This window comes from Amblyraja radiata, chromosome 1 (genome assembly GCF_010909765.2).
Source record: "Amblyraja radiata isolate CabotCenter1 chromosome 1, sAmbRad1.1.pri, whole genome shotgun sequence".
NCBI lineage: Eukaryota > Metazoa > Chordata > Chondrichthyes > Rajiformes > Rajidae > Amblyraja > Amblyraja radiata.
Window position 1 is genome coordinate 191,488,120 of NC_045956.1, and position 15,347 is coordinate 191,503,466.

The 15,347-nt window shown below is 45.2% G+C and overlaps 1 long non-coding RNA gene across 1 annotated transcript; it reads left to right on the forward strand.

Annotated features, from left to right (window-relative positions):
• The first annotated feature begins 5,544 nt into the window (after positions 1-5,544).
• On the forward strand, positions 5,545-12,960 carry LOC116982883. Its single transcript, XR_004414550.1, has 2 exons — positions 5,545-5,591; positions 12,847-12,960. It is a non-coding gene; the product is annotated as an uncharacterized LOC116982883 (long non-coding RNA).
• The last annotated feature ends 2,387 nt before the right edge of the window (positions 12,961-15,347 follow it).

Below are 15,347 nucleotides of genomic sequence, written 5' to 3' on the forward strand. Positions count from 1 at the left end.
GGGACACAGTTTAAGGATAAGGGGGAAATCTTTTAGGACCGAGATGAGGAAAACATTTTTCACACAGAGAGTGGTGAATGTCTGGAATTCTCTGCCACAGAAGGTAGTTGAGGCCAGTTCGTTGGCTACATTTAAGAGGGCGTTAGATGTGGCCCTTGTGGCTAAAGGGATCAGGGGGTATGGAGAGAAGGCAGGTACAGGATACTGAGTTGGATGATCAGCCATGATCACATTGAATGGCGGTGCAGGCTCGAAGGGCCGAATGGCCTACTCCTGCACCTATTTTCTATGTTTCTATGTTTCTATGTTATGCACCCACTATTTCTGGAGCTACTTCCTTAAGTACTCTGTGATGCAGCCTATCTGGCCCTGGGGCTTTATCGGCCTTTAATCCATTCAATTTACCCAACACCACTTCCCGACTAACCTGGATTTCACTCAATTCCTCCATCTCCTTTGACCCGCGGTCCCCTGCTATTTCCAGCAGATTATTTATGTCTTCCTTAGTGAAGACGGGACCAAAGTAGTTATTCAATTGATCAGCCATATCCTTGTTCCCCATGATCAATTCACCTGTTTCTGACTGCAAGGGACCTACATTTGTTTTAACTAATCTCTTTCTCTTCACATATCTATAAAAACTTTTGCAGTCAGTTTTTATGTTCCCTGCCAGTTTTATTTCATAATCTATTTTCCCTTTCCTAATTAAGCCATTTGTCCTCCTCTGCTGGTCTCTGAATTTCTCCCAGGCCTCTGGTAGGCTGCTTTTACTGGCTAATTTGTACGGTTCATCTTTTGCTTTGATACTATCCCTGATTTCCCTTGTTATCCACGGATGCACTACCTTCCCTGATTTATTCATTTGCCAAACTGGGATGAACAATTTTTGTAGTTCATCCATGCAGCCTTTAAATGCCTTCCATTGCATATCCACCGTCAACCCTTTTAGAATTAATTGCCAGTCAATCTTGGCCAATTCACGTCTCATACCCTCAAAGTTACCTTTCTTTAAGTTCAGAACCATTGGTTCTGAATTAACAATGTCACTCTCCATCCTAATGAAGAACTCAACCATATTATGGTCACTATTGCCCAAGGGGGCACGCACAACAAGACTGCTAACTAACCCTTCCTCATTACTCAATACCCAGTCTAGAATAGCCTGCTCTCTCGTTGGTTCCACTACATGTTGGTTTAGAAAACTATCCCGCATACATTCCAAGAAATCCTCTTCCTCGGCACCCCTGCCAATTTGATTCACCCAATCTATATGTAGATTGAAGTCACCCATTATAACTGTTTTACCTTTGTTGCACGCATTTCTAATTTCCTGTTTGATGCCATCCCCAACTTCACTACTACTGTTAGGTGGCCTGTACACAACACCCACTAGCGTTTTCTGCCCCTTAGTGTTTTGCAGCTCTACCCATATCGATTTCACATCATCCAAGCTAATGTCCTTCCTTACTATTGCGTTAATCTCCTCTCTAACCATCAACGCTACCCCACCTCCTTTTCCTTTCTGTCTATCCCTCCTGAATACTGAATATCACTGGATGTTCAGCTCCCAGCCTTGGTCACCCTGGAGCCATGTCTCCGTGATCCCAACTATATCATAATCATTAATAGCTATCTACACATTCAACTCATCCACCGTATTACGAATGCTCCTTGCATTGAGACGCAATGGCTTCAGGATTGTTTTTTCAACGCTCTTACCCCTTATACAATTATGTTGAAAAGTGGTCCTTTTTGATTTTTGCCCTGGATTTGTCTGCCTGCCACTTTTACTTTTCACCTTGCTACCTATTGCTTCTACCCCCATTTTACACCCCTCTGTCTCTCTGCTCACCCATTTAAGAACCCCACCACCTCTTATTCTCTGTTTATTATTGTTTTCTTCTTTCCCCCCTACATGTTAGGTCTGAGTACTTTCCTTCTCTGCCTCCTGCCTCACACACTGTCTACTAACTTTCTCTATTTGAGTCCCTCCCCCCAACCGTTCTAGTTTAAAGTCTCCTCAGTAGCCTTTGCAAATCTCCCCGCCAGGATATTGGTCCCCCTCGAGTTCAAGTGCAACCTGTCCTTTTGTACAGGTCACACCTTCCCCAAAAGAGGTTCCAATGATCCAGAAACTTGAATCCCTGCCCATTTCACCAGTCCTTCAGCCACGCAATTATCCTCCACCTCGCTCCATTCCTACTCTCACTGTCGCGTGGCACAGGCAGTAATCCCGAGATTGTTACCTTTGCGGTCCTTCTCTTTAACTCACCTCCTAACTCCCTAAATTCTCCTTTCAGGACCTCTTCTCTTTTTCTACCTATGTCATTGGTACCTATATGTACCACGACCTTGGGCTCCTCTCCCTCCCATTTCAGGATATCTTGGACACGTTCAGACACATCCAAGATCCTGGCACCATGGAGGCAAACTACCATCCGGGTCTCCCGACTGCGTCCACAGAATCGCCTATCTGACCCCCTAACTATAGAGTCCCCTATTACTATTGCCCTCCTCTTCTTTTCCCTACCCTTTTGAGCAACGGGGACGGTCTCTGTACCGGAGGCCCGGCCGCTGTCACTACCGCCAGGTAGGCTGTCCCCCCCAACAGTACTCAAACAGGAGTACTTATTGTCAAGGTGTACAGCCACCGGGGGACTCTCTAGTCCCTGCCTGTTCCCCTTGCCTCTCCCAACCATGACCCACTTGTCTGCACCACCTGACCACCTCTCTGTAATTCCTCTCAATCACTTCCTCGCTCTCCCTGACCAGACGGAGGTCATCGAGCTGCTGCTCCAGGTTCCTAATACGGTCCCTTAGGAGCCCCATCTCGACGCACCTGGCGCAGATGTGGACGTGTGGAGGGCTATCAGATTCCTTGATCTCCCACATCTGACATCCAGATCAGTAAATGGCCCTGGCCCTCATACTCCCCCCCTTACCTAGGATACAATACAAAGTACAATATTGTGGCGGTCCCTGGTGTCCGGTCTTTTCCTGACCTTGACCAGGCCACTACAATATAATACAAACTGCCACAATACAATCAGCAGGGATCTGACTCCCAATCAGCTGCTCCCTCTTGTCAGCTTCCACCAATCTGCGGCTTCCTCAAGCCCACTTGTTTTTGAAGTGCGAATGGAACTTGGAAAGTTACAGATTTGGGTTCCTCCTCCTTCCGTGACCTCTCCAACGGCTCTCGGGCTTCTGTAAGAAGCAAGCCCCGCGCTCGACTTTAACTCCTACCGCTCAGGCCTGTGATATAATACTTCTATTCTGGAATGGAAACTCCAGGGATGTGGTGGAATGTGCCATGGGAGCAGTGGGGACTACAGTTACCAGCAGAGTTGGGACGTTTGCAGTTTGCCCATGAAATGGTTTATTTCCCGTTCCAGCTAGTGGGGAATTTGACAATGGGTAACATGGAGGTGTGGAAGCTTTTGTCCTGGATGTTAGGGTTGAGGGAAGAGTGTGCCAGTAATTCCCCACCAGTGGGTATTTTCCTCTTTCTCTGTGAGTTGAAGCCTCCAAACGGGTGAGGTGTGGATGTTGGGGATTGACCATGTTTGGTCTGGAATAGTGATACGGTGTTCAAGGGGTTTGAAAGCTTCAGGGATCTGGCACAAATGATGAGTTGCTCCATTGGATAGATCAGACAAAGTCTAATGGATGACAGGCGTGGCTTAAATGGCCACAGGACTTACCATCGCCCACCGGGGGCTTTAACATCGTGAGCCCCAGTTCACCTCGACGCTGCAGTTGGACTGCTGGAACGGGAGAGGAACAAAGGGAAGAGATAAGACTTTGCCTTCCATCACAGTGAGGAGGTGTTGGAGACTCACTGTGATGGATGTTTATGTAAACTGTGTTAAGTGTGGGTCTTAAGTTTTTTTGTAATGTAAGACTGTAGAAAATCCAATTTCGTTCAAACCAAGCTGTTTGAATGACAATAAGAGGCATTCTATTCAAGACATGAAGATCTAGGTACACAGAAATGCTGGAGAAACTCAGCGGGTGCAACAGCATCTATGGAGCGAAGGAAATGGGCAACGTTTTGGGCCAAAACCCTTCTTTAGACTGATGGGGAGTCCCTGTAGATCTCTGCGTTCAGCCCCTTCCCCCCCCCCCCCATCAGTCTGAAGAAGGGTTTTGGCCCAAAACGTTGCCTATTTCCTTTGCTCCATAGATGCTGCTGCACCCGCTGAGTTTCCCCAGCATTTTTGTGTACCTTCGATTTTCCAGCATCTGCAGTTCCTTCTTAAACATGAAGATCTAGGTGGTCTACTCCTGCTTTTATTGTTTGTTCATTTGTTGGGGTGTACCATCTGGTTTGGATGGGATGTTATCCACATCTCTGCTGCACTGTGATGCTGTTTGTTGGTTCACAAGGCAATGTCTTCCTTCACATTCAAATTGTCACCTGATGGTTCTGTTAATATTGTTTATTCCAGAGCTGCAGAATTTGTGAAGGCCTGTCGTCATCATGTAGCAATGTTACAAAATTTTGAGATTTTAAAAATCAAGTCTGCAATTTATCCCATCAGATAAAGCATAAAAAGAAGGTTAATTTGACACCTAATTCACTTTCATATCTGAAGTATTTAAAAAGTTATGGCAATTTTCATACTCGGAAATTAGCATCTTGTTCCCTATTAATTTTCTATGGGCATAACAAAAAAACTGTGATCGTGGACAGTCAAAAGCCCATAACTTTCTTAAAAATTCAGAGAACTGAATGAAATTTTCAGTTATCATAAATTGAAGCATTCTGAAACAAATATAAAATAATCTTACTTGGATGACCTGAAATTAAAGCATATAATTAGTTAGTTACCCAATTGTAGATAATTTCAAACTTCAATTACTAGATCTAAACATCTATCCATTTCTTAATAAATGATTAACATTTTTAAATAGCCTAAGTGTCCAAATAATATTCACAAATAATTCACAATAAAACATGATTTTTAAATCTCATTTACATTAATTTATAGGCCAAATGGAAGGAATTTAGTGTTCAATTGCTGTAAATTAAAGTCCATTTAAATCAGCTTTCTAGTGGGATCCTGTGAATGCGCTGGTTTAGAACGTTCACATTGCGGTAGATTTGTGCCCTCAAATGCCCAGAAAAATACTGCGGGATATAATGGGGCCCAAATTAGCTACTCGCAACATTAAACTTTGTATAAAGGGATCTTAAGAAGCCCTTTTTAACGTAAAAATAAACAGCCTACCTTCCGTTTTCCCCTGTATGAGATCCGACCCGTTGTCGGCGGTCGTGGGTTTAGAGGTTAATTTTTAACCTACTATAACAAGTAAAGAAAGCCTTTAAAACTAATAATAGCTCCAGCTACGGAATCTTCCAGCGATTTTTCGTTAATAATTAACTAGGCTGAATATCCTCGATTTGAACAGCCTAGGGGAAATTGCGTTTTAAACCCGCCCCCCTTTAAACGGCGCCAAAATCGCGCACACGGGCTGGGACAGATTTTCAGCGATCTTCAGGTAGGCTTTGCAACATACCTACATCATGGCTGAAGGTAGTAACAGGAGAGGTGATTCAGTGGCCTCTACATCAAAGAAGCAAAAAGGTTTGTGAGCCTTCTGTGACATATATGATGGCCTGTCAGTGGTTGTAGAGCTGATGCAAGAAATTATGTTCACACAGGTGTGATAGGGAAGGGGCTGCGCGCAGAGATCTACAGGGACAGCACTCAGATTCTGTGCAGAAATTAGCCTTTGACCCATTTGCCACCTGTCATTTTCTCCACACTAATCCCATTTCTGAGCACGGTCTGTTGCCTACTATCGATTTACGGTTTGAATGGACATCCCAGTGCCCCTACAATGTTGTGACAGAGCCTCTAACACCATCTCAGACAGTGTGTCCCAGACTGCAGCCATCACTGCTGAAAGATTCTTCCTGAAAGATCATCTTTTAAACCTCTTGGTCCTCACATCAAATCAATGCCCCCCTGCTGTTAACCACCTCTGCTATGGCGAAAACTATTTTTGCCATTGACCCTATTTTTCTCATAGTATTCTGTACTTCTGGATCACTGTCTGTCCGCCCCAGCTTCAAGGAAGACGACTTAAATCACTCCAGTCTCTGCTGAAAATTGAAATATTCATTTCCGAGCAATATCCTGATGAATCTCCTCCACATCTTCTCCAGTGTAAAGGCATCCTTCCCACAGTATGGAGATTAGAATTGCACACATTCCTCCAATTTAAGACTTAATCAACTCCCTATAAAATTGTATCAAGGCCTCCCTGCACTGTATTCAATGCTGCAGCAAATAAGAAGAATGCTAAATGTTGGCTTTGTGTGTGCTGCTGAAGTGTGTGCTGCTGAATTTAGGGATCTATGGATTGTGTGGGTGTTTCTCAATGGTCTCTGGGCCCTTGCAATTCATGGTAAATATCCTGGTTTTATTTATCCCTCCAACATGCATCAACGTGCCGTTATCAGGATTAAACTTGAAATGTCATTTATATGTCTAACATGTTGACTAATCGTCCACAAATATTGGTTCAAATCCTATTGAGGCAGTAGAAATGTATAGTCAAGTGATTAGAATGTTGGCAGATAACTGAAAGACCAAAATTGGGAATACTAAGAACAAAATTATCAGATGATCTCAAAGTAACAAGCATCCAAATTTTATATTAGATATATGGAGATAACATAGCACCAGATTCAAGGACAGCTTCTTCCACGCTCTTATCAAATTTGTAAATGAACCTCTCAGCAGCTAGGGATGTATTCCTGTTCTCCCAATTTACTGTTTTACCTATTTACGTCTACCCCATCAAGGACATTGCACATTGTATTAGGAACTGATGCACTACAATGCTACGAACTACACTCCGTATCTCCACCTTTGTTTCATCTGTTCCTGAGTTTAAATTGATTGGGTCTGTGTGTTGTTTATCCGATCTGTTAGGATTACATGTAAAACTAAGCTTTTCACAGTACTTCCGTACATATGACATTACTGCACATACAGTTAAAATGAATGCACGACTGAGGAGTTGGTGCAAGGGTCGGAGATTCAGATATTTGGACAATTTGGATCTTTTCAGGGATATATGTGACCTGTAAACGACGAGCCTGAACTGGAAGGAGATTTACATCCTGGTGGCCAGTTTGGAAAGGGCTGCAAAGAAGGGTTTAAACTGATTTAAACTGGGGACAGAATCCAAACCTTCAGACAGTTCAAACTGAGGTGTAAGTGGACGAGCACTTTGTGACCAATGACGACAATTCAATTAGCTTTGAAACCCTTTGTAAAAGAACAGTTCTGGCCTTCAATGTAAAACTCTAAATTAGGCGGTGGAAGCCCACCTTTGACAATGTGAGATCGGAATAGTCATTGGAGTAAGTTGCATGTGGGGAAAGGGACGTCTGGAAGGGGAAGTTTTTAAATTGTGAGAGTGAGATTTCAAGATATGCATGTTGTTAGTGAAGTAAAAGTAGGGGATTCAGGATGATGAAAGAAATTGAGGCTCTGGTTAGAGAAAAGGGAACATGGGTTAGCTATAGGCTGCCTGGATTAATGCTTTCCTGGGAGAAGTGTGAGAGGTTGAGGAGCATACTTAAGAACAAAATCAGGAGGGAAAATAGTGCGCTCATGGTGGCACTTGTAATTACGGGGAAGCCAAATAGATTTTACATATATTAAAAGAAAAAGGGTAACTGGAGAGTGTCATCTATGTGTCGCGCTGCAGGAGACGGGCAAGGTCTTCAATTATAATTTCTTCTCTGTATTTACCATGGAGAAAAACAATGTATTGAGTGCAGTTGTATTACAGTGGAGGTGGTGCTGGATGTCCTTAACCGTATGAAGATAAGTAAATCTCTGCGGCCTGTGATTAGATGTATCTAAGTCTCTAACTCTATGAAAGTTAGAGAATAAACTGCAGGAGCAGATATGTGAATATGTGAATCATCGTTAACTGTGGGTGAAGTGCTGAACGTTAGAGGGTAGATAATGCTGTGCTTCTGTTTAAGAAGTGTTGCAAATATAAAACCTGATAACTCTAGACCAGGAACCACGAGAAGAATGAAAACTACAGAATAGTTAGCCTAATGTTTGTGGTAAAACAGTTACTGGAGAGGAGATAAAGTGGTAAGATGTACGTGTGTTTGAAAATACAGACATTGGTTTTGGCTTTGGAGGTCGTCTTTCACAAATTTGATTGGCTTTTTTGAAGAATAACTCAGAAGGTTGATGAGGGCAGGGCCAGATACATAGTCTGTACATATTTCAGCCTATAAGATTCCCTGTGCTAGGTTAGATCATGTGGTGTTCACGGGGAGATGGCTAACTGGATACAGAATTGGTTTGATGGCTGGAAGCAGAGTGATGGTGGAAGATTGCTTTTCAGACTGGAGGCCTGTGAATGGTGCATCAGAAATTAATTCAGTGGGGATGTTAAGGTATGATTAGTAAGTTTGGACATGTACGTTTGTGACGTCGAACCAGAATAGGGTCTTCACAATGAATGGAAATGCCATGGAGAGTTTCCGGGAGTACAAGTACTTAATTCCCCAAAAATGGCATCACAGGTAGATAGTGGTGAAGGTGGCTTTTGGCGGCTGGCCTTAACCATTTTGGAAACTCAATATAGAAGTTGGAACATAAGTTACAGTTGAACAAGGCATTGGCTGCACTTGCAATCTGTTCAATTTAGTCATCATATTTCAGAAAAGATAGCATTAAGATGGAAGGTTGTGCAAAGAAGAATTATGCAGATGTTCCCAGTACCTGAGGGCATGAGCTATAGAAATAGTTTGGGCAGGCTAAAATTTCATTCTTTGGTGTGTTCATCTGGAGTGTAGTACTATTGTGTCTGTCCAAACCTTGGTGGCCTCCCGGCTTAGTTGAAATGTTCAAGAGGGAATGTTGGCCCATTCCAGATTGCAGGACTACAGGAAAGGAGGGACTCGGCGGGCAGGTACGGAGAACAAAGATGGGACGGGGCAGAGATCCACAGAGAACAAAGGGAAACCCAGGGGAGGTCGCCATGGACAAAGGTTGGACCTGGCAGAGGGCCAGCAAGAACAGGGGGACCCTGGGGATTTCACCGATAACGAAGGGGGGTCTATCGGGATGGTGAGAACAAAGTCAGCCCAGCGGGGGAGGGGGGTTGAGGTGGGGGGGTGGCGTTTGTTCCAGGCCTGGTTCGCCACTGCAAGCAGTAGTTAGAACTGTTTCATTAACGCGGCGTCTCTTGTGAACTGCCTGTATGATTTTACCCGGTTGTGTGAAAAATAAAGCATTTCACTGAACCTCGGCACATGTGACAATATAGTATTATGGAATATTGAGATTGAAAGGTGATCTTACAGAGATGGATAACATCATGGAGCGGGAAATACATAGGGTGTAGGTAAAGGTATTTTTCCCTCGGAGTAGAAGAATCTTAAGGGCAGAGACTTAAGGTGAAAGGGGAACCATCAAATAGGAACCTGAGGGTTAACCTCTTCACACAGAGTGGTGGGTATATGGAACAAGCTGTCCGAGGTGGGAATTGAAGCGGGTACAATAATAACATTGAATAGATTTATACAGTGATACAGTGTGGAAACAGGCCCTTCAGCCCAACTTGCCCACACCGGCCAACAATGTCCCAGCTACACTAGTCACAGAGTGATACAGTGTGGAAACAGGCCCTTCAGCCCAACTTGCCCACACCGGCCAACATGCCCCAGCTACACTAGTCACAGAGTGATACAGTGTGGAAACAGGCCCTTCAGCCCAACTTGCCCACACCGGCCAACATGCCCCAGCTACACTAGTCATACAGTGTGGAAACAGGCCCTTCAGCCCAACTTGCCCACACCGGCCAACATGCCCCAGCTACACTAGTCACAGAGTGATACAGTGTGGAAACAGGCCCTTCAGCCCAACTTGCCCACACCAGCCAACAATGTCCCAGCTACACTAGTCACAGAGTGATACATTGTGGAAACAGGCCCTTCAGCCCAACTTGCCCACACTGGCCAACAATGTCCCAGCTACACTAGTCATACAGTGTGGAAACAGGCCCTTCAGCCCAACATGCCCACACCGACCAACAATGTCCCAGCTACACTAGTCATACAGTGTGGAAACAGGCCCTTCAGCCCAACTTGCCCACACCGGCCAACAATGTCCCAGCTACACTAGTCACAGAGTGATACAGTGTGGAAACAGACCCTTCAGCCCAACTTGCCCACACCGGCTAACATGCCCCAGCTACACTAGTCACAGAGTGATGATACAGTGTGGAAACAGGCCCTTCAGCCCAACTTGCCCACACCGGCCAACAATGTCCCAGCTACACTAGTCATACAGTGTGGAAACAGGCCCTTCAGCCCAACTTGCCCACACTGGCCAACATGCCCCAGCTACACTAGTCACAGAGTGATGATACAGTGTGGAAACAGGCCCTTCAGCCCAACTTGCCCACACCAGCCAACAATGTCCCAGCTACACTAGTCACAGAGTGATACAGTGTGGAAACAGGCCCTTCAGCCCAACTTGCCCACACCGGCCAACATGTCCCAGCTACACTAGTCACAGAGTGATACATTGTGGAAACAGGCCCTTCAGCCCAACTCACCCACACCGGCCAACAATGTCCCAGCTACACTAGTCATAGAGTGATACAGTGTGGAAACAGGCCCTTCAGCCCAACTTGCCCACACCGGCCAACATGTCCCAGCTACACTAGTCACAGAGTGATACAGTGTGGAAACAGGCCCTTCAGCCCAACATGCCCACACCGGCCAACAATGTCCCAGCTACACTAGTCATACAGTGTGGAAACAGGCCCTTCAGCCCAACTCGCCCACACCGGCCAACAATGTCCCAGCTACACTAGTCATACAGTGTGGAAACAGGCCCTTCAGCCCAACTTGCCCACACCGGCCAACAATGTCCCAGCTACACTAGTCACAGAGTGATGATACAGTGTGGAAACAGGCCCTTCAGCCCAACTTGCCCACACTGGCCAACAATGTCCCAGCTACACTAGTCACAGAGTGATACAGTGTGGAAACAGGCCCTTCAGCCCAACTTGCCCACACCGGCCAACATGTCCCAGCTACACTAGTCACAGAGTGATACAGTGTGGAAACAGGCCCTTCAGCCCAACTCACCCACACCGGCCAACAATGTCCCAGCTACACTAGTCATAGAGTGATACAGTGTGGAAACAGGCCCTTCAGCCCAACTTGCCCACACCGGCCAACATGCCCCAGCTACACTAGTCACAGAGTGATACAGTGTGGAAACAGGCCCTTCAGCCCAACATGCCCACACCGGCCAACAATGTCCCAGCTACACTAGTCATACAGTGTGGAAACAGGCCCTTCAGCCCAACTCACCCACACCGGCCAACAATGTCCCAGCTACACTAGTCACAGAGTGATACAGTGTGGAAACAGGCCCTTCAGCCCAACTTGCCCACACCAGCCAACAATGTCCCAGCTACACTAGTCACAGAGTGATACAGTGTGGAAACAGGCCCTTCAGCCCAACTCACCCACACAGGCCAATAATGTCCCAGCTACACTAGTCATACAGTGTGGAAACAGGCCCTTCAGCCCAACTTGCCCACACTGGCCAACATGTCCCAGCTACACTAGTTATACAGTGTGGAAACAGGCCCTTCTGCCCAACTTGCCCACACCGGCCAACAATGTCCCAGCTACACTAGTCACAGAGTGATACAGTGTGGAAACAGGCCCTTCAGCCCAACTTGCCCACACCGGCCAACATGTCCCAGCTACACTAGTCACAGAGTGATACAGTGTGGAAACAGGCCCTTCAGCCCAACTTGCCCACACCGGCCAACAATGTCCCAGCTACACTAGTCATACAGTGTGGAAACAGGCCCTTCAGCCCAACTTGCCCACACCGGCCAACATGTCCCAGCTACACTAGTCACAGAGTGATACAGTGTGGAAACAGGCCCTTCAGCCCAACTTGCCCACACCGGCCAACATGCCCCAGCTACACTAGTCACAGAGTGATACAGTGTGGAAACAGGCCCTTCAGCCCAACTTGCCCACACCGGCCAACATGCCCCAGTTACACTAGTCAAACAGTGTGGAAACAGGCCCTTCAGCCCAACTTGCCCACACCGGCCAACATGTCCCAGCTACACTAGTCACAGAGTGATACAGTGTGGAAACAGGCCCTTCAGCCCAACTTGCCCACACCGGCCAACATGTCCCAGCTACACTAGTCCCACTTGCCTGCGCTTGGTCCATATCCCTCCAAACCTGTCCTATCCATCGACCTGTTTAACTGTTTCTTAAATGTTGGGATAGTTCCTGCCTCAACTACCTCCTCTGGCAGCTTGTTCCATACACCCACCACCCTTTGTGTGAAAAGGTTACCCCTCAGATTCCTATTAAATCTTTTCCCCAAAAGACATTTGGACAGACGGAGTGATTTAGAGCGATTATGGTCAAACCGCAGACTGCAAGGGACTGATTTAGATGTGGCCCTTGTGGCTAAGGGGATCAGAGGGTATGGAGAGAAGGCAGGTACGGGATACTGAGTTGGATGATCAGCCATGATCATATTGAATGGCGGTGCAGGCTCGAAGGGCCGAATGGCCTACTCCTGCACCTAATTTCTATGTTTCTATGTTTCTATGATGGGACTAGGTTACATGAAGCATTTTGGTTAGGTTGGGACAAAGGGCCTGTTTTCTTGCTGAGTTTCGAATATGACCATTAACTTCCACTTGCCCCAGAATGCCAGCTCAGATTGCTGCCGGCTATTCCGACCCTTTGGTTTTTTCAATTTGAAATTGCTCTGCAGCCTGCAATTAATGTTTTTTCAGGTGGGAAATTAACTCAAGTGGGCATGTTCCTCAAAAGACTTTGGCCAGGCACGTCATCAAAGAAAGATGGTCAGAACACAGGAACAGCGACAGAAAAGCAAAGTGGGATTGAGAGCGGAACCTTAATGGAATGCGAACCCGCCGAAGAGGAAAGGGAACAATGTCAGTGCCGAGGGAGAGGAATAGGAGACGTGGATCACGGCCCTGGAACTGACCCAAGTGGTGACATCCATCATGACCGAGATACATCAAACATGTAATCATCGAGTCTCGTCCAAGGAGCAGGTGAGTGAAATGGGAGGGGAGTGGATGTTGCAGAATGGTGAAGACTGTAGGGACAGGGAAGATTAAAAAAAACAAAGGGGTTAGAGCGAGGGGAAACATGAGAGAGGTGGTGGTGGAGTGTTATTCTGACTAGGTTCTTGACCAATAGTATTCTGCAAGGATCAGTTCTGGAACCTCCACAATTTCGGATCATGTCGATAATTGGACAAAAAGACCGGTGGTCGAGTTCGTAAGTTCAAAAACAATAGAACTATTTGCAGAATTGTGGATCATGAGGAAAGCTGTCTAAAGATCCGCTAGAATACACACCAGTAATGAAGGCTGCGTGGAGGCCTAATAGAAGTATAAAATATAAGGGACATAGATATGGCCAGTCTTGTTCCCAAGGTGGGGATGTTTCTTACTGGAGAGAGGAATGTTCAAAGGGGACAGGCTGGACTAGTTTTTTACGCTGACTTTGGTTGGTTCCTGGAAGGTCCTGCCTGGGGAGGTGGTGGAAACGCTGTTTCGACTGACACATGTCTGACACAGTCAGGGAACAATCCATGCGAAGGTCGATGAGATTAGTTCAAATTGGCATGATATTGTTGGTGCAGATATGGGGATCGAAGGGCCAATTCCTGTGCTGCACTATTCTATGTTCTATGTATCAGCTCCAGGTTTGGCTTCATTAATCCAAATCATAAAGTCATAGACTCGTACATCAAAGAAACAGGCTCTTCGGCCCAAGATGCCCCATCTGCACTGGTCCCACCTTCCTGCATTTTGTCCACATCATTCTAAATCTTTCTGATCCAAGCACCTATGCAAATATATTTTCAATGTTGTGGTATCACCTGCCTCAACTACCTCCTCCTGTAACTCGTTCCATATGTCCAACACGCTCTGTGTGAAAATGTTCTCCCCCAGACTTCCTGCTTTGACTTCCCAAATGCAACAGCTTGAGCTTATCTGTATTAAACTCCATTCAACATTCCTCAGCCCAACGGATGAAGAGCCCTTTGCAACATTTGATAACCATTGTGCTAATCATGCCTTGTGTTCTCATCCAAATCTTTGATATAAACCACAAACAGTAATGGGCCAGCAAAAATCTCTGGAGAACACCACTAGTCACAGACGTGCAGTCTGTAAAACAAACTTCCACCCTCACCCTCTGCTTCCTTTCACGGTCAAATCTCCATCCAATCAGCGAGCTCTCCCTGGATCACTTGCGATGAAACCTTCCTAAGCAGCCCATAATGTGGAATGTTACCAAATACCCTGAAGTCCATATAAGTGAAGTCTACGGCTTTTCTCTTATCAATCTTCAGAAAATTCAATCAGATGTGTGAGATATAATCTCCGATTTACAAAACTGTGCTAACTATCCGTAATCAGCCTTATCCATTCCATTATTAGCAATGTTACAACATTTTGAGATTTAAAAAATCAAGTCTGCAATTTATCCCATCAGATAAAGCATAAAAATAAGTTCAATTTGACACCCAATTCACTTTCATATCTTCAGTATTAAAAAGGTTATGGCCATTTTCATACTCGGAAATTAGCATCTTGTTCCCTATTGCTTTTCCATTGACTTAACACAAAAGCTGTGATCGAGCACAGCCAAAAGCCCATAACTTTCTTAAAAATTAAGAGAACTGAGTTTTTCCCCCCAGTTATTATAGATTGAAGCATTCTGAAACAAATGTGAAACAATCTTACTTGGATGACCTGAAATTAAAGCATATAATTAGTTAGTTACCAAATTCAATTACTAGATCTAAACATCTATCCATTTCTTAAGAAAAGATTAACATTTTTAAATAGTTTAAGTGTCCAAATAACATTCACACAAGAATTCACAATATAACATGATTTTTAAATCTCATTGTCATGATTTTATAGGCCAAATGGAAAGAATTTAGTGTTTAATTCCCGTAAATTAATGGCCATTTTAATCATCTTGCGAGTGGGATTTTGTGGAACGCGATCGATTGGAACGTTGCATTTGTGGTGAATTTAAACCCCATATCGGCAGAAAAAATACTGCCGGTTCGTATGGGGCCTAAATCACCTTTCGCAATGTAAAATTTGGATTAAGGTCATCCTAAGAAGCATGTTTATATGTAAAATTAACGGCTTTCATTTAGCTGTCTCGTCCCAGAAATCCGTCCCGGTTATCGGCATTGACGGCATTAGAAGCAAATTTTTATTTTGTTTGTCAGGTGGCT